The 20,165-nt window shown below is 43.1% G+C and overlaps 1 protein-coding gene across 1 annotated transcript in view; it reads right to left on the reverse strand.

The window, feature by feature from the left end:
* The window catches only part of LOC144763423 (uncharacterized), a 248,452-nt gene that overhangs the window by 105,947 nt on the left and 122,340 nt on the right, over nt 1-20,165 (reverse strand). The window contains exon 10 of the mRNA XM_078649006.1: nt 1,359-1,481. The gene's annotated coding sequence lies outside the window, so the exon portion shown is untranslated. The remainder of the gene's footprint in view (nt 1-1,358; nt 1,482-20,165) is intronic.

The following is a 20,165-nucleotide window of genomic DNA, read 5'->3' on the forward strand; positions in this document are numbered from 1 at the left end:
TATATATATATATATATATATATATATATATATATATATATATATATATATATATATATATATATACATACATACACACACACACACACACACACACACGCACACAATGCAGTCACCATTATGTAGTTATGGTTTAGCCAAATGCTCCATTGAAAAGGCTTTTTTTTAGATTTCACCAAGACCTTAAACCCTCCCCAAAAAATTTGCAAGATACAGTCCACCTTGCCAAACTGTGTACAGTTCTGCACAGAGGGAAAAAGTTAAGAGGCAAGTTGAAAAATTTAAATATTCTAAATCCAATGAATCTCATTGTTAGCTGACCCTTTGAGAGAACAGCTTGGACAATCCCTTCTAAGAGACAGTGTTTTTTTTCTAAAATTCGTTCTTCAGCATAATCAAGCATTACTTTTTATTTCACCGCAGGCAACTAAACAGTATAATTCAATATTCTACTTACTGTTACAAATAAACATTTGTCTGTTTGAAATCCATCTTTTTCAAGTTAATTACCCCAAATAAATATGTAAAATAAAAAATACATAAAAGGTAAATGTAATATGGTCCCATATGCTATAGAGGTGTTCTGGTGATGTCATATGCTAAGAAGTGTGGGAGGGGAAGTGCTCTGCAAACATCAAACAATAGTTTTAATCTGAAATAGGATTGTCACTCCCCATTGGCCTGACAACTATGGTGTCCCCGTTATGTCAAAAGTTCAGTCACTATTTACAGAAAACTGCAAAATATTATGAGGCGACTGCAGGGCAAAAAGGTTCTACTTTTATTTTGTAATGGATTGTAAACATTAAAACTGTCAGATGAGGTCTTAGGCACTTATAAATGGGGATGGGGGTATGCACATTCTGCACATCTATCAAGTAAAAATAAATATAATCTGTGTATCAATGGCAGAAAGTTGCAAGCTCACCTTGAAAAGTGGTTATGATTCGATAAATATGTTTACCAAGCGTAGGTGCAGAAAAGGGATGTGAAGGGAGTATGGGATAGTCTGGAGGAGTGAAAGAAAGGATGAGAGGCGGACTGTCCTGCATATTGTGCATTGTAAATATTCATTTATGTAAAGAATTGATTGGTGGCCTTTATTAATCCTTGCAAAAACAGCATTCATTTACCTTTGATAAACGTTCAGAAAAAGTTATTTCAAAAGCCATAGAGCATTAGGATGTGGATGCTGTAAAGAAGAGATCGTACAGTGTTGCTTTAGACAGGGGGAGAGGGCAAGGCATGAGATTGGCTTTGTAGACCATCCACCATTGGAGAAGCCAACTAGATAAAATGTACTGGGACAAGGAAAGTACTCAAAAACATGGTAGACTTTAAAAACCTGTCTCACTTACCCTTTCACCAGAGCAAAGTAGCAATCTGTTTTCCTGCCTCATCTCTGTGGTGGGCCAGCATGGCTGCTGAAGTAGTAAAAAAAGGCATGAGGCAGAACGTACTCCAAAGCCCACTTCCATTATCTTTAAAAAAAAAATTTAAAATTATTGACAACATGAGAGATAACAGATTACATACACAAAAAAAAAGAAAAGAATTTGTTTCTATAGAAATAGAGAAGCAATCTTAACAATTCAAAAAATAAGAAAAAGAAATAAAATTCAGATTATCGATCCCCAGATTTTCTCCAGTTTCCGTAATGATCGAATCCCACTTGTTTTGGCCAAGGCATATTCTATATCATATGTATCCTTGACCAGACTCCACCACTCCAAGACTGTCGGTGGGCTCTGCAATATCCAGACCCGGGCTATTGTCAATCTAGCACAGACAATTAGAATAGTTATTAAGTCGTTCTGACAGATGTTCCAATTATGCCCACCCAATAATATTTCTGAGACTGTAAGTGAGAAAGGTCGCCCAAATTTCTGAGAAAGAACTTTAATAACCCCTTCCCAAAATTCTGTGAGTTCTGGACAGAGAAAAAACATATGTTTCAAATCGGCTGCCCTAAGGTCGCATTTTGGGCATTTTGTGCGATCGCTGTTAGTAGATTTGATGACCATTTTGTTATTCTTTCCGGGGTGTAATATAGCTGACATATTGTTCTGTATTGTTGCAGCCTGAGATTAGAAGAATGCACTGATCTGCTTTTGCTACTGAGAGCTGTGGAGATATAGTAGCTGTAACAGCAGTGTCCAATTTTGTGCTCCATTTCTCCCCCAGTTTCACACAGTCATCAATCTTAAGGCTATTTAAACTTTTATATCCAGTGCTAATTAGTGATTTATCATTTTCCGCGTATAAACAGTTCCAGATATCAGAATCGGAAATGGCCGTAAGGTTTAGCCTACGTGTGAAGTAATCACGTATCTGATAGTACTTGAACCGCGCCTCTTCTGTAAGAATATATACAGCCTTCAGTACATGAAATGTCATAAATCCATTATGGTCATATAAGTCCCCCAGAGTTTTTATTCCCAAGCTAGATAGATGTTTGCCAGCTTTATCGTGAAAAATTCCCGGGAGACCTGGATTGCCCCAGAAGGGAAATCTACAATGATATAGCGATGTCTTACATTTGATGAGAAATGCACACCATGTAATTGCATTGTCCCGCGCAGTCCTAAATTTGACCCTCTTAAAGTAGTTTGGGTCGTTAAGTCTAAAAAAAACATATTGGAGTCTTCACCCAGCATAAATGTATGAAAAAAAGACTATTAATAGGATTTAGTAAGCTACGGAAATGGCTAAGAAAAGCTGACCAAAAATATAATTTAAAATCTGGAAAATCGAGACCTCCCTGGTTGAGTGGAAGTTTTAATAAGGCAATTGCTCTGCAAGCTTTTTTGTACCCCCAGATAAAACTACTGAGGATCCCATCTAACCGATTAAATTAAGAATTATCCACCCGTAGAGGGATAGACCGAAATAAATAGAGGTATTTAGGTAAGATCTTCATTTTTATAAAATGTATCCAACCACTAATACTTAGCGGCACCTTATGCCATTTTTTAAGTGAGATAGCTGTTTCTTTTAGGAGTGCCTCATAATTTAATGCAACTATTTCATTTATTTTTGCAGAGATTCTGACCCCTAAGTATGTAACAGCGCTACAGACTCCCTGTATTGGGGCCAAAGATTTATAATTCATTAAGACTTGGGTCTTATTAGTATTCAATCTGTATCCGGAGACAGCCCCGAATCTTTTTGCCTCCTGTATGATTCCCTTCATAGCTTCAGACACATCTGTTGAATATATTGCAATGTCATCCGCATATGCTGTAATTTTGAGAAAATTTGAACCAAATACAAAAGGGGCTATCCGGGATTGATTCTGTAAAGCTAGTAAGAATGGCTCCATTGTTAGCGCGAAGAGCAAAGGTGAAAGAGGGCACCCTTGTTGTGTGCCTCGAAGTATTGAAAATGTAGAAGAATGCAACCCTGCGTAGCTGATTTTAGCAATCGGGTTGTCATATAAGGCCTGTATATAATTCAAAAATTGGCCTTTGAAGCCAAATGCTGACAGCAGAGAGCCCAGAGAAAGTCCCACCCCACTCGGTCGAATGCTTTTTCAGCGTCTAATAATATCATACCGAGTGGGGTCGACTTGATCTAAGCGACGTCGAATGCCGTCACAGCCATATTGATATGGGATGTGGTATCCCTTTTTGGGATGAACCCATGTTGCTGAGGTGAGACCATGATGGATATTATTGGTGCCAATCTAGTCGCTAAAATTTTGGCAAATATTTTAGCATCATTATTTATAAGCGAGATGGGTCTATAAGACCCACACTCGTCAGCCGGCTTGTTTAAAAAAAAAAAAAAAGAATTTGTGAAGAATTCCAAGAATTAGGGGCCTTTTTCCCTACCCCTATAAAGTGAATAACCTGACTAAAGAGTGGAATCAGCTCTTCAATACATGTCTTGTATAATTCCAGAGGTATTGAATTCTCCCCTGTTGCTTTGCCAGATGGCAGAGCATTAATAGCAAGTCTGATTTCTGCTCTTGTGATATCGCCTATTAATAAATCAGAGTATTCCTCCCCCATATTTTTTATTATACTCCTGTTGATATATCTGAGTATCTCATCTTTAGCTAAATGATTTTTAGGGGTATAGAGTTCTTGATAATAATTAACAAATTGTTGCAAGATCTGCCTAGAGTTGTTGTAGACCAGATTGTTAGGACCCTAGATTACTTTTATAGCGGGTTTTAGCCCTGTCCTCTGCAACTTTATATGCCAGTATCTTGCCTATCTTTTCTCCACTTTCATACTGTGACAGTTGATACTTCTTCAGTTTAGCAATACTTTTTTCCCTAAATGTGTTTTTCAGAGCGGATTTGAGATCTATCAGGCTATGGCCCAATTCTTCTATCTTTGCCGACCCCAAAAGTAGTGCCTCGGCTAATTGGTTCTCAATTGAAAATATATCGGCGATGGTATTCTCATTTTCTCTCTTACGTTCCTTATTCTGTCTCCATATGAATTGTTGTACAAAGCCCCGTATGCTAGCCTTGCAAGCGTCCCATACAACTATTGGTGAGGTCGAATCAATATTTATATCAATAAATTCTTTCAGATGTTCCTTTAATTGTCTTAAGAAGTCTGTATTTAAAAATAAATATCTAGGAAACTAAAAAGATCTAGGGCCTTGCCTCTCTGCTATGATGTTAAAAGAAAGGAGAATAGGATTGTGATCAGAGGTGACTCTTGGGCAGATTTCCATAGTACTAGATTCTAGGATCCTATCTGATACCCAGGCCATGTCTATGCGTGAGCATAATTTATGTGCGGCTGAATAATAAGTATAGCTGGCTACTTTTGGGTGTAGTACCCGCCATGCATCCTTTATAGCATGTATTCGGCCCAGATCCGTAATAGCAGCGCGTGTCCTTCGCATTCTCTGAAACGACCCTTGTCTAGTAGTGTCGATATCATAGCTCATAATACAATTAAAATCCCCCATTATTATGTGCTCTCCCTCCCAACCCGGTACAAAAGGGGGTGGTGATGGACGGAGCATCTGAACGAATCAAACACTCACACCCAGTCAAAAGATCTGTGTTTGACCCATCACCGTTCTTTAGCCCACTCTGCCACCCCAGTTCAGACATGGCTATATGCAAATCAGTCTGACCCTGTGCCTCATGGGAACAGTCCACCTCGAATTGCCAAGCCATGCCTTCCCTCGACCGGAAACAAGCTTCCGAGGACCGGTTTCTGGCATTACAGCCGTCTTCAGCCCGGCTTGCTCGAATCCAGTGGCAAAGTGCGCAAGGGACTCACGTCTGAGCATACCCTGCCACACTTGTGGCGGCCAAAAGCGGTACAAAAGGGGGTGGTGATGGACGGAGCATCTGAACCAATCAAACACTCACACCCAGTCAAAAGATCTGGGTTTGACCCATCACCGTTCTTTAGCCCACTCTGCCACCCCAGTTCAGACATGGCTATATGCAAATCAGTCTGACCCTGTGCCTCATGGGAACAGTCCAGCCCGAACTGCCAAGCCATGCCTTCCCTGGACCGGAAACAAGCTTCCGAGGACCGGTTTCTGGCATTACAGCCGTCTTCAGCCCGGCTTGCTTGAATCCAGTGGCAAAGTGAGCAAGGGACTCACGTCTGAGCATACCCCGCCACACTTATGGTGGCCAAAAGCGGTACAAAAGGGGGTGGTGATGGACGGAGCATCTGAACCAATCAAACACTCACACCCAGTCAAAAGATCTGGGTTTGACCCATCACCGTTCTTTAGCCCACTCTGCCACCCCAGTTCAGACATGGCTATATGCAAATCAGTCTGACCCTTTGCCTCATGGGAACAGTCCAGCCCGAACTGCCAAGCCATGCCTTCCCTGGACCGGAAACAAGCTTCCGAGTACCGGTTTCTGGCATTACAGCCGTCTTCCCTCCCAACCCATCAGCTCCATATTGACTTGATCAAAGATTGATGGTTCCTCTATATTTGATATATGAAACAGCGCACAAACGTACGTGAGTGCGTCCCTGTAAGTATAAGCACACCTTGATGGTTCGTCTGTGTGGACTGACTCCAAATAAGATATAATTCACTTTTTTTCCAATTTCATGAATATGCTTTTTATTTTTTGTTATTGTTTCAGTTCAATAAATCAAAGTTCATTTCGTTTTTCCACAATCTAGTTCTTCAAACAAAAAATGCCAATGCTCCAATGCATTTCGGGCATTGCCCTTTCTCAGGGAGCTCTGTTGGTGAAAATGATACATTTAAGTATATAATATGCAATAGATCGTCACATATTTACGTGTGTAAGTTAATGACTGAGATAACTTATTAAAAAATGCCGATGAAACAACATAACAGTCTCAGTGTGACCCTGATGGACACAAAAGTTACCTGACAAACAAATCCATAAAATTAAAAACGTACCGGGTCTTGTTTGAAAGTATTTGCGGGTGTTGTGAAAATCTGTTGGGAAATAAATGGACGGGCTGTTAGGGTGGTGAACGGGGAATGAATGCGTAATGATCGCCGAGGGGCAGAAGATACTCAAACGTGACTTACTTCATGACGAAGACGATATTCGTCTAAATAGGTACGGCTTCCTATGGAGTGGGCTCCGATGGGGTCTCGAAGAACAGAGCTAGTGAACGCGCGGTTGTTATTTAAACAACTCGCCGGAAGTAAAGTGTTTCAGAGGACGGACTAATTTGGAAAGGAAAACTGGTGGCCATGTTGGAATGGGGAAAATCGGGTTGGAAGTGATGAAGGGAGGTGTGGGGTATGTCATGTGTGTTAGTGTGGAAATATCAGAATATCAAATTAATTAAACATATAAATGCGTCCACATTACTTCGCAGTGTGTCAAAAAACTTTGAGTAATATTTACAGAAAGCTGCTCAGTTCAATACGATCATTTAGCCCAAAAGGCTTCAATGACTGAAGGTGGTAAATCCAAAATGTTTCCCTTTGCAACAGGGTTCTGTTATTGTCTCTTTCTTCGTTTTTTTCCACCATTTCAAGAACCATGTATTTTAGTTGGGCTATGTTGTGCCTAAATTCATTGAAGTGCATGGCAACACTTGAATGTTCGTTTTTGGTCCGGATGTTGGACTTATGTTCATTCATTCTTGTCTTTATTTTTCTTGCAGTTTTCCCGATGTAGATCTTGCCACAAGGGCATTTGATTAAGTAGATCAGATTAGTCGAATCACAGGTGGCGTTGACCTTTAGTTTGACAATATGCCCCTTCATGGGGTGATTTATCTGATTTCCTCTAATGACGTTGTTGCAATTGTTGCAGTTGTAACAAGGAATAGTTCCATTGTAATTGATTGGTGCTTGGGGCTCTTTGGACAACAATTCTTTGAAGTTAGATGCACGGGTATACGCAAAAATTGGTGGATTGAAGAACAAATCCTTAAACTCAGGTTCAGTGGTCAAGATTCGCCAATGTTTGGTTATTATCTTTTTGAATTGCCTGCTTTGGGTGGAGTATTGGGATACCACTACCATTCGGTTTTCATCCTTTTTTTTGACCCTGGAAAGGGCTTCATTGCGTGTAATGGAATTGACTCTTGTTTTTGCAGCTGTTATTGTTCCTTGAGGGTACCCCCTTTTCAGGAATCTTGTTTCCATTTCCTCAATGCGTTTATTGTATGTGTCCGCTTCTGATGTTATTCGTTTCACACGTAACATTTGGCTATATGGAAGATGTTTTTTTAGTGAGTTCTGATGGAAACTTGTGTAATGTAACGTGTTGTTACGGTCTGTTTTCTTCCTATATAGGTCTGTTATTATGCGCCCTTCTGATACTTCAACTGAAACATCCAGGAAGTTGATAATGTGATCACTGATCTGCCAAGTTAGTTGAATTCTTTCGTCTCTCGTGTTGAGTTCACTCAGTGCCGATTCCAAACTTTCTCTTGTGTGGTTCCAAATAAAGAATAGATCATCTATGTATCGTACATAGAGTTTGGTGTGATCTTGCCATGCATATTGATCATAGATGAACGATTTTTCAAATTCTGCCATGTACAGGTTGGCATACGTGGGCGCGGCACAATTGCCCATAGACATGCCCGACAGTTGTGCATACCATTGATGGTCATAGGAAAAGTAGCTGTGGTAAAGCGTATATATCATAAGCTCCATGAGGAATATCTGTAGGTTGGTGGGAATTTCACTATACAGGATGGCTTTCTCTACGGCTTCGATACCACCACCATGTGGTATGGAAGTGTACAAACTTCGTACATCAGCAGTACATAAGATGAGCTTCTCATCATTGTTTATATGAATATCTGACAGTTTGGCGATAAAATCAGTCGTGTCTTTTATGTAGCTCCTTTGTCGTCTAACCAATGGTTGTAGATATCGGTCAAGGAATTTTCCAACTGGTTCATGGATAGAGCCTCTGGTGGAGACTATCGGTCTATATTTGAGCCATATATGACACAGAACGTGTATTTGCAGCCTTCAAGTACCAGCTGAACTATAGCCCATCTCCCCGCCTTATCTACAGAAGTTTTATCCGTTTCTACTCTAAATTGCCTTTGTTTAAGAATAGCTACTCCTCGAATTGAAGCATTTAGATCTGTACAGACAAGTACATCGTACCCCAATTGCTTAAGCAGATTTAGATCTTTATATGAAATATGAGTCTTCGATGTCAGAGCTATTTGTGGGTTATACATCTTTAGCTCTTCCAAGACTAATCTTCTTTTATTCCTACTATTCAAACTCGCCACGTTCCATGCCAAACATCTCAGCCGATACATCTTAAACGATTTTTGCTCCCTTCCTTCCACAATTCGATCAGAATAATTTTGCTAATCATTTTCTTTATGCTAATTATCCTCATGTTGTTCTTTTTCCCCCAGTTTTTTTTCCCCCTCCCCAGGACCAACCCACTAACCTCGCTTGACCCGCCCACCCCAAACCACCCCTTTAACCCCAGAGGAGACCTCCTCTTTTCATCCAGCTGCCGCTGTCTTGGGCAGCCATACAGAGTCACAGCCATGGGGAGCAGACCTGCACATACATATATGCAGTTCAGTTTCATTGTTCCCACTCCTTAAAAAGAAAAAAAAAGAATAAGAAAAGAGAGAAAAAGAAAATAAATATCAGAGAGCGGAGACTTTAACATCCCTGCTCTCACTTTGACAGGTCAAGCATCAGAATCGAAAGTCCGGACATCTTTCCATCAATGTTCAGAGTGATCCAGTTCCAGTAGTCTACATTAAATTACGATAGTTTTTTCAGCTTATTTCACATTTTATCAGTAGCTTCAGTTTGCCATTTAGTTACAAATTGTTCAGCTTCTTTTTCATCTGAAAAGAAATATGTGCGGCCGCTCTTAAAAACTTTTAGCCGTGCTGGTTCCTGCAGAAAGACTTGCCCGCCAAGGGCCTTTATTGGATCAATAAATTGACGCAGTTTCCAGCGCCTTTCCATTGTGGCTCTACTCAAATCTGATCTCACAAAAAATGTGACAGAGTCTACTGACACAGGAGTGTTAGGTCTTGCTTTTAATGAGATAGCCTGTCGTAGTAGAACATTTCCTAGATTAATCAGAAACGGCCGAGGGTATTGGCCCCCCTTGTTTCTTTGTACCAGCGGCAGTCTGTGAGCACGTTGTATCTGTGAATCCCAATCCCAATCGGAGAGATCAGGGAATGCCTTCTGGAGTAATTGTACCACTTGTGCCCTCGGATCAGCTACTTCGGCTCCTTCTGCAATCCCAAAAAGTCTAAGGTTCTGTCGGCGTTGCCGATTTTCCATGTCCTCGAGCTTGGTCGGCATACTTGCTATATGAGCCTCATGTCTGTTCACGATAGCTTCTGTATGTGTTGATTTCTCTTCGGTGTCCACGACCCTTTGTTGCAACTCTTCGATTTCTTGAGTTATATAACCCAATTTGCCTGCCATCTCCTGTAACGAGGACTGCGTTTTGCTATTATCCTCTCGCAACTGTTAATAATGTTCTTGTGCTTCCTGCCTTTGTTCGTGTATCATTCGTAGTACCAGACTAAGTGACGATGGTAATTCCTCTTGGCTATCCGCAGCCGAGGTCGTAGTCTTTTCTCTTGGCTGTAAGATCGCTGGAGGCGAATTAATGACTTCAGTAGCAAGAACCTTGGCAGTGAGCACCGTGGGAGCAGTTGGAGCTGCTGTTGACATAGATGTTGATATTACTTTTGGCGTTGGAGCTGATGTTAGAGCCAATATTGCAGGTTGGTCACCCTCCAGTATGCTCGGTTTAGGCTTTGAGTTGAATTTATCAAGTTTATCCACCTTGTCAGGCACTGGAATTACATCCGTAGGGCTGGTACCAGAAAGTCGCAACGCCATACACTTAACACCACCTTTCGCCTGTACCCATTTCCGCAGAGAGCTATTCTCTGCGATGACTTTTTCTATTGATGCTGTAGCTTTCTGTTTACTGGTTATTTTCTTAACCTTGCTTTTAGGTTTACCTCTTCCTTTCTTAATGTCAGCAAGTTTATTTGCACTCTTAGGTGTGTGATTCTGATCATTCATTGATTCAGCATAGTCTTGGTCGGAATCTACTTCCTCTATTACATCCGTCTCATCTATTGTTTCATCTACGACCGGAGGCACCTTAGCCCCCAATTCTGCCACTATATCATAATTTAAAGTCTCTGCGACGACACGCAGTTGGTTATCTCCCTATCGCGCGCACCCGGTCTTTCGGCGGACATTTTCAGAGCTTGCATGCAAGATCTTGCTGCCTGGATGTCCGCCAATTGCCTCAAGCTCAACGGAGGCAAGACCGAGGTGCTGGTCGTGGGGGGTTGCCAGTCTGCGTGGACGTCGGCATGGTGGCCATCTTCTCTGGGCCCAACACCCACTCCGTGCCAAAAAGCGAGGAATCTGGGCATATGGTTTGATGCCGCCCTTACCTTTGGCCCTCAGATCAACCAGGTGGTCGGACTATGCTTTGGGACCCTTAAAAGCCTCAGGAAGACTCTGAAGTTCTTGCCTGTGAGAGCCCGACAAACCTTGGTACATGCACTAGTCACATCAAGGATGGACTATGGCAACCTTCTCTATTTAGGTACCTTGGAGAAGAATCTCAGTCGCTTACAGGTCCTACAGAATGCCGCTGCCCAATTAGTGCTCAGACTACCCAGAAGAGCTGCTTCTGCAGCGGCCCTCCGGTCTCTGCACTGGCTTCCGGTCAGAAGCAGGGTAGAATTTAAAGCACTCTGTACGTGCCATCGGATCATCAATGGGAAATCCCCCCTCCCCCTGCAAGAACTTCTGACATCTTATGAGCCCCCCCGATCCTTGAGATCCTCCGGCTCTGGACTCCTGGTTGTCCCTAAGGTGTCCAGAGCACGGATGGGTGGAAGATCTTTCAGATGCCTTGCAGCTGCTAGATGGAACAAGTTGCCCAGGACACTGCGATTAGAGCCATCTGAATCAATTTTTAGAGCTAAGCTTAAAACTGCTCTATTCGCTCAGTAGGTTTGCCGCTTCTGTAAGTCCAGTAATAAAAGTTTCTCCTCAGCGCGGGGACACGCCGTTGTTGCGTCACCATGCGCTTTACAAAACTCCCTAAATAGAAAAAATAGAAATAGAAATAGTGGTAGCTGAGATATCATAGCCTGAGTTTGGTGAAATCGGCAAGCTCTCCGTTGAGAGAACAGTTGATCTTTTCCTGGGAGCCTTTTCCTCTCGTGCCTTCCCCCCCAATGTTTTCGGGGTTTCAAAATGTAAAGTCACCGGTACTTCAATATTTATCTGGGCCCCAGGATCTAAATTCCGTCTCTCAACTGTTTCTGTCTTCGCGTTTCCCGCGATATCTCCATCGGGAGCACTGGCAGCCTCATTATCATTCCTGTTTACAGCGGCTACAATGTTGCAGGATACATCTACAATAGTCCCTAGAGTCATTTTGTTTCCACAGTTCTCTTCTGCAACGTTTCCCACGATCCCTACACTGCTGACAAGAGACTCCGTTACTTTCCGGAGCAACGGTAAGCGAAAGAGAGGCTTACCGACTAGCAGTCCCATTTTCTCAGCTGCTTTCACCGATGTCCTCTCCCTAGCTGGCTCCACAGTCATTGCACCGCCATCGGCAGAATTTGCTTCACTCGCACCGGAACCAGCATTCCTGGCAGCGCGAGTATTCCACGCCAGAACTCGGTGCTGCTGCAGGAATGATCCCTGGGTTGATTGCCAGGCTCGACCAGCCGATTGCTGACCAGCCAACCAAACCCAGTACAGCCAGCCTCACAGAGTGAAGCAGCCTCCCGAAACGGCTCCAGAACGGCCGCCACATCCGCCTCCACGGCCCCTAGCGGACTGCACCTCAGGAAACCTTCACAGAAGTCATGTTGTCAAGGCCGCTATACAATACATGCATTCAGGAAGGGCTCGAGGGACCCCCCCCCCCATTAGCGGTGTGAAATAGGTTTGTATGGTGCGAAGAGTCATCAACCCAACCCTGTCAGAACTATGCTCTGTTCAACTTGAGAGTCGGCAGTCGGGCAGTTAGCCTGCGTGTAAGCCCTGAAAGGCCCCCAAATGTCTTGATCGAGGCAATGTGCTGGAGTAAAGTTCACTATTGGTGTTGCAGAAGGCTAGGCTATGAAGCCCTCCTTGTAGGGTGGTAACTGATTTCCGGACCCAATGTAGTGCAATTTCTCTTTTGGCGAGTAGCAAACTAAGAGCAGCTAATCTACGTGTGTGCTTAGAGACGTTCACTACATAGCCCAATAATGCAATCTCGGGAGTGGGGATGGGGTCAGCTCAATCATATCTCCCAGTGTTTTGTGCACTGCCTCCCAAAATGGTAGTAGTTTCGGGCATGTCCATTAAAGGTGGACAAAGTCCGCGTAAGGGATGTTACATTTACGATAATTATGCGGTCTGGTAGGGTCAAGTCTATGGGATCTGGCCAGAGTGAAATACATTCTACGCAGAAACTTAAAATGCAGTAGCTTGAGCCGGCTATTCAAAAAGACTTCTATTGTTACAGTGCAACATTTGGTCCATTGGTCATCTGTGATGTGGTGACCTAAATCAGCCTCCCAGTCTTTGCGAATTTTGTCGTCCTGTACGGGGATTATCTCGGAACAGGCTTTGTACATTTTGGATATAATATGGATTCCATCTTGGCTTTCAATGATTGTGGACAAAGGGGTGAACAAATCTGGCTCTAGGGGAAAGCCAGGCAGAGATAACCGAAGTGCCGATCTGACTCGCCCAAGAACAAAGCGATCCATTAAGGAGGCATCAAGGAAGCGGTCTTCATCTGTAATAGAAAAGGCGTGCCCACTGGGGTATAAGTCCCCCAGTTTGTTGATGAAAAATGTTGACAAGGTGCGCTGCACCAATTTCTCTCCCGTGATTGGTAACCAGCGGGCATTGGGAAGCAGCAGTGCCAAGGAATGAAGTGTAGATGTGCCGGTGATCTGCTTCAGTTTCTCCCACGCCCACGTCCATCTTGTGGTGGAAACTGTTTGTATGTCATTGGGGTCTCTGGGTATGCCCTTGGGCAGCACCCTTAAGAGCGTGTCCGGCAGTACCAGATCTGCCTCAGGGCGGAGATACAGGATCCTAGCGCCGGGATGGAAGCAGGCCAAGGCGTAACTACATGGGCCACTAAATAATACAACTGGAGATCGGGCACCCCAAACCCCCCTCGCTCATATGGAAGGACCAAGATCTGCCAGTGTACCCGGTGTGGTTTACCTCCCCAGACCAATTTTATCGGATGTGAACGCAATGTAACAAAGAAACTGTTAGGTAGGGGAATGCGGATTTTGTTAAACAGATACAAATAATTTTGATGAGAGCCACTCTGCCAGCGATCGAGAGCGGTAATCGTAACCATTGCTTCACCTGTGTCTCCAGGGCGTTGATGGCTTGGCCATAATTTAGGCGGATAATGTGAGCCCTGTCCAGGTGAAAATGAATGCCCAGGTATTTACCGGAGTTCATACACCACTCAAGGGGGAATTCACAGTCCCATCGCAATGTGCTAGGGTTTAAAGGGAAAATAACTGACTTATGCCAGTTGATGCCCAGGCCAGAGTGCTGTCCAAATCGAGTTATTTCCCTGATAAGGGGTTCCAGGTTGAAGCCTGGCTCCCGAACATGAAGGATGGTGTCATCCGCATAGAGGGATACCAACAAGAGGCCCGTGTTGAATTGGAGTCCCCTTTGCAAATGTTTCTGTTGGAAATGGCAGGTTAGGGGGTCCATTGCAAGTATAAGCAATAACTGGGACAGAGGACAGGCTTGACGAGTGCCGTGGGACCGAAAAAAGGGTTGGGAAAGGGTGCAGTTTAGGCAGAGTCTCGCTGTGGGTTGACTGTATAATAATTATGTGGTGACAATGAATCCTATTGGCATCCCCATTCGGCACATGATAGACACAAAAAAGGACCACTCAGGAGAATCGAACTCTTTCTCCATGTCTGATAAAATGGTGGCAGCTGGGACCTCAGGGTTGATCCAGTGGAGCACCAAGAATAGGGTTCTAAGATTCAGGAAGGTGGAGCAATGGGGGAGAAAGCCGGGGAGATTATGAATTCCATCAGGAGGGACAAACGCATGGCGAGAATTTTGATTTTATAGCCTAAGTTCAATAAGGACAGGGGGTGCGATATGACCAACAGGTCCCTGCCCGGTTTGGGGGAGGAGGATAATGACAGCCTCATGGAAGGTAGGGGGTAGAATTTGCCTCTCAAGTGCTTCGGCATATACCTCGATCAGCTAAGGCGCCAGAAGGTCTTTGTATGCCTTGTAGAAATCACCAGTGAAGCCATCCAGGCCAGGGGCCGAGGATCCACGAATGGCCTCAATGGCATTAGTGACATCCTCAGGTGAGATTGGTTCAGCGAGGAAGTCCTGCATATGTTTCTCTAGAAACACCAAAGCAATTTCTGAGAGGTAGTCTTCCTGCACCGTGGAATCTTGCCCTAGTTTTGAGGTGTACAATGTGGCGTAATAATCAAGGCATTTGTCGCGGATCTGGGAGGTAGAGGTAAGAATCTGACCAGTGGAGCAGTTCAGAGCAACTGTGCCAGGACTAGGCCCGGTCGCTCTCCTTCGCCATAGTAAATGCATACCATCCGGGTTTAGACGTTACAGGGTTTAATGAAGAACGACGATGATGCTATAATCATCCCGGAAAACTTAAGGAAAACTATAGCTATAAAACTTATAGAAAATGGAGTATCATCGAGAGGTGGTAAAGTAATATTTGTTATAGAGGCACATGAATATCTGCAGACAGATGTATTCTATTCATGGATTATCTTTCCACAAGCAAATCCAACAATACATGTGTTCTACTTCTATAAGATAGAGGAACATCCAGCGGAATACGTTCCTTTTGAGGATGTTGAAATTCCACTAACTTACCAAGAGCATCAGCTCTGGTTTAAAGGCGCCCTACAACATCAAAATTACATTACCAGGCTCGGTCCACTAGGTAGACCAGGAGCAACATGGCCGGTACTAGCCAGCTATACACCACATCCTGACATTGAACAAATGACAGGTCCAGAACTGTTAGTTCAGCTAAAACAGCTAATTAAAATACATAGACAATTGGTTCAATAAGTCATGCAGACTTTAACAGTCCAACCTGCTGTAAGAATTCCACAGCACACCCCTCACCAGGGGAACACAAACAAAATTACACCACAGACTATACAATCAGTCATTGGTAAATTGCCCGCAAAAAGGGAACAAATTCTGTTTGGTTAGCTCAAAAAATTACTCAAATAGAGGCAGAATTTCGCGATAGTACACCTTATGAGAAACACAGAATTCTGACAATCTGTTTACCAATGGGGATTGCACCACACGTGGGGTACTGTGACACTTGGGGTACAGTCTTTGCTTCAATCTACACAAAAACACATGGTGTTCCATCTATGGCGGTAATACCAGACGTCCTAAAACAGATTCAAAATGAATACGGACCAGAACATGCCTTAAATCTTGGTATGAAGTTACTAAAAGTATTCAAACAGGTCTCGGCTATACTATTAGCTAATATCAAAGGTGAAGCAGCATCCGTGGCAATCCGACAAAAACTAAAAGAAACTGATATAACAGAGCAACCATATGAACTTGCAAGAATTATTGAAAAATCTTATGAAGAACAGGTGGAGATAGTTTGGGTGGGAAACCAGTAAAACCCCAACTAACTGAAAATACTGAAAAAGTTTTTATTAAAAATAATCTCACTACTCCTAAAAAGAAGTGGGAAAACACTAAACAGACACTTCCTGAAGAGAAGCGTTCTCAGTCCAGAGGAAGGTCTCCTCAACAGGAGCCCTCTGAAAAGAGGTATAACCTCAGAAATAGGGATAATCTGAGAACACCTGATAGATATCAAGATACTGATACACGTTCCTTCCGTACCTTTCAGACTTCCTCGCAGAAATCCAAAAGAAAAGGACGATCAGAACAAAAGGCAGAACGTGTGAAGTCCAAAGACGAACAGCACGTTCCAAAAAATAAGAAAACTCAATTCACCAAGAAGAAGGTAGCAAGTGTAAAGATCAGACATGCCGAGGATCTTGAGGACACAACTCAAGAACGGGGAGTGGGCCCAGACAATGCTAGACAGCACAGCATTGGTCACCATAGCTCGCAAGATCCTGAAGGATCATCTGGAGACAGTGGACTTGAATGAATGCATTCAAGTTGAAACTGCCGACACCAGGGTTAGTGTACCACATAAGTTATATGAAGTAACACTCCGGATGGAGGGGGACATAACTAGAAAAATAAAAGCACTCTTTTGGGAGAAGCTATCTAAGGGTTATGACATTCTTCTAGCTGAACAAGACTGGCCACCTGAATTTGTCAGGGAGTGCCCACATGGCAAAGAGATAATTATGCCAGCCTTCTCAAATCACATTCCAATTCATAAAAAATACCCAGGCTCCATCATTATACAAAAATCATGTAGGATGTGATGAGGACTCTCCTCATCATAACATCTAGTTAAAAAATCAACCTACTGCAAAAAAGGCAGTATCCAGTTAAGCAAGAAGCTAAAAAACAGGTCAGGGAGATCTTAGATCAACTTGAATACCAAGGGATGATTGAAACATGCACCTCATCTATGAACAATCCTTTGTTTCCTATCTCCAAACCAGACAATACATATCGTCTAGTTTTGGACTACAGACACTTAAACTCTTGTTGCAAAACGTTTGCAGTACAAAATGCACACAGTGCAGCACTGATGAATAATATAGTGCGGAAAAAATATAAAACCACATTAGATATTTCTAACGGTTTCTTCTGTCAAAACATTGCACCAGAAAGAAGGAACTTGATCGCTTTCTCAATAATGGGGACACAGCAACAATTTTGCCGTCTCTCCCAGGGATTCAAGAATAGTCCAGGTTTATTTTCAGCCAGAGTAACAGAGTTATTACAAACGTATGATGATGAGGCATTATCTTATGTCGATGACATCTATCTTACAGACGATGATTTGGACGTGTACTTGAAAAGAGTGAACACCATAATACTTGGCTTCGCTTCTGAAGAGTACAAATTCAATTTTAAGAAATCACGAATTGCCCACCTCAACGTCCTATTCTTAGGCTATGAGTTATCAAGTGAAGGCAAAAGCCTGGCAGCCAACTTTCTAGAGAAATGTGCGCTGCTCCAACCTCCAAAAACGCTGAACAACTTACGGTCAATTCTAGGTTTCCTGAATTTTGGAAGAACTTATGTTCTAAATTACGTAGAAAGGGTTAAACCTCTCTACGAACTAATAAAACCTGATTTCAAATCAACTAATTGTACTCAAAAACACACAGAAATTTTGCGTTCAGTGCAAACAGACATGTTAGCAAAAACACAATTACAGACACGCGACAACGTGCGAAACCTTGTGATTCGAATCATCCCAGGGAGATGGGGATTCACATACCTAACCTTTAATGAAGGTGAAAAGGTACCAATAGCTTACAAATCACACTTGTACACACAAGCTGAAATGAAATTCACTTCAACAGAAAAGATTCTGACAGCGGTTCAAACTGCAGTAGCAAAAGAGAGAGCTCTCGCGCAGGGTAAACGCATAATGATCGTTACACCTGTACCTGCTTTAGAGGTAGTGATGAAAGCGAGCATTCCAAATGCTAAGGCTTTACATCCGAGATGGATACAATGGGTTAATTCTCTTGCTGCAACAGACGTTGAATACGTTTTTGACCCCTACTTGAAAACACAGGAATTTCTACAATACGAAAACGAATGTCCTCTGCCAACCGAGATTCTGCCTCTAGAACATTACGGATGTATAATTTATACAAACGGATCAGCACAGCCCGCAATTGGGGGTAAACAAGCATATAGTGCTGCGTGCGCGATTGTTAAAGGTCGCTGGCACGAAGGTAAATTTAGACCTATGGTCACTAAAACTCAATCACTCGGAGACTGTACAGCTCAGCGAGCTGAACTACAGGCTTTCAAGATGGTGCTTGAAAATACCGATCGCGAATTCCACACATAGTGTGCGATTCGTATTACTGCGTCCAGTCTTACAATGAATATCTGCAGAACTGGGTTCAAAACGGTTTCAAAGACGTAAAAGGTGGCACAATTAAGCATAAATTGCTTTGGGAACAAGCAGTTCTATTACAAAAAGAACTACAAAAGACTAATGTGATTCATACACTGAGTCATCAGCGTGATGGCGTTCACGTTGCAGGGAATTCATTGGCTGATGAAGCTGCGAAGGCAGCTGTGCAAACAGCTTCCGTAGCTGCAATCACTCGTTCAAAAACAAAATTAGACAGCGAAATAATGCTAGCTGTCACCGCTTCAGTAGGAGACAGTGGTAAAACACTCCCGAAAGGTTTTCCAGTAAAGTACTCATATATTACTGATACAAATAATGTTCCTTTTGCTCGAATCCCTGGAGTGGGGGATAGGGCAATCCCAAACATGGAACATAGGTTAGGACTAATCTTAGCAGCACATGAAGGACTCGCCTCTGCACACGCAGGAGTTTCCGCCACAGTATCATTATTAAAACAGAGATATTGGTGGCCGCGCATGAGGAAACAAGCTAGAAACTATGTTCTAGAATGTGAAATCTGCCAAAAAATTAAAGTTTCTACAGTGAAACGACCTGCGCAGACGCCCCTTCTAATTTCAGATAAACCATTAGCGTGTGTTTACCTGGACCACTGTGGTCCCTTACAAAGGGATGGCAACTATAAATATATCATGGTCGCAGTGGATTCCTGCACAAGATTCATTTGGATGTGGCCTCAGCGCTCGGCTGACGCCTGAACTGTTATAAAAGATTTGCGAGTCTTTATCGGCACATACGCAATCGGCACGCTGCATTCTGACCAGGGACCTGCGTTTAGCTCTCGAGCTTACAAAGAGGCCATGGCCAGCTTTGGCGTTGCATTGCGGTACTCAAGTCCATTCCATCACGAGGGAAATGCGGTAGTGGAAAGAAAAAAACGTGACATAAAGCAATCTATAACAGCTAGGGTATTAGGTTCAGGTGACGGGTGGGTCAAACATCTAATAAATGTCCAACGTAGTCTTAATAATCTGCCAAGAAATTCTCTGGGTGGAATCACTCCATATGAATTACTATTTGGTACTAGAATGCTCATCCAGGATCTTGATCGTCAAACTTCAGTGGTGGAACAAAAACCCTTTGATATCAAAGACCGTTTGGCTGTTTTACAGGACTTAAATGAAACAAGAAGTCTGAGCAACACAACACAAAAGCCAACGACCACTGAAGAGAAACCACCTGTCACCGCAAGGCCTGTCTGGATTCCAAAGATCGGGGATCTAGTCAGAGAAAAGATCGCGGATAAGAAGGAAGTTGGGCCTTCTTACAGAAAACCAGTACCTGTGCTAGCAATCCACGGATCAAGAACAGTGTTACTGCCGCCCCTTGCTGGAAGAAAGGAGAACGGGTCTGTATCCATCGACCTGGTAAAACCACATCATGTGGCTGATAATAAGTAGTAGGCCCAGTGGACTCCCGAGATGTAGCAGACGACCAAATCTTGCTACCATCCAGGAGGTTCAAACTGAAAGACTTATCACCTTTGATAAACCTGCTGTAAGAAAAGAAGGACTATGCAACAAAGCCTTGGAACTTGTACCTCTTGAAACCCAAATAACAGTTCGTCAAGAAACACCTGTCTACAATGATATAGCCTCTGACT

The sequence above is a fragment of the Lissotriton helveticus genome, chromosome 6, assembly GCF_964261635.1.
Source record: "Lissotriton helveticus chromosome 6, aLisHel1.1, whole genome shotgun sequence".
In the NCBI taxonomy this organism is placed as follows: domain Eukaryota; kingdom Metazoa; phylum Chordata; class Amphibia; order Caudata; family Salamandridae; genus Lissotriton; species Lissotriton helveticus.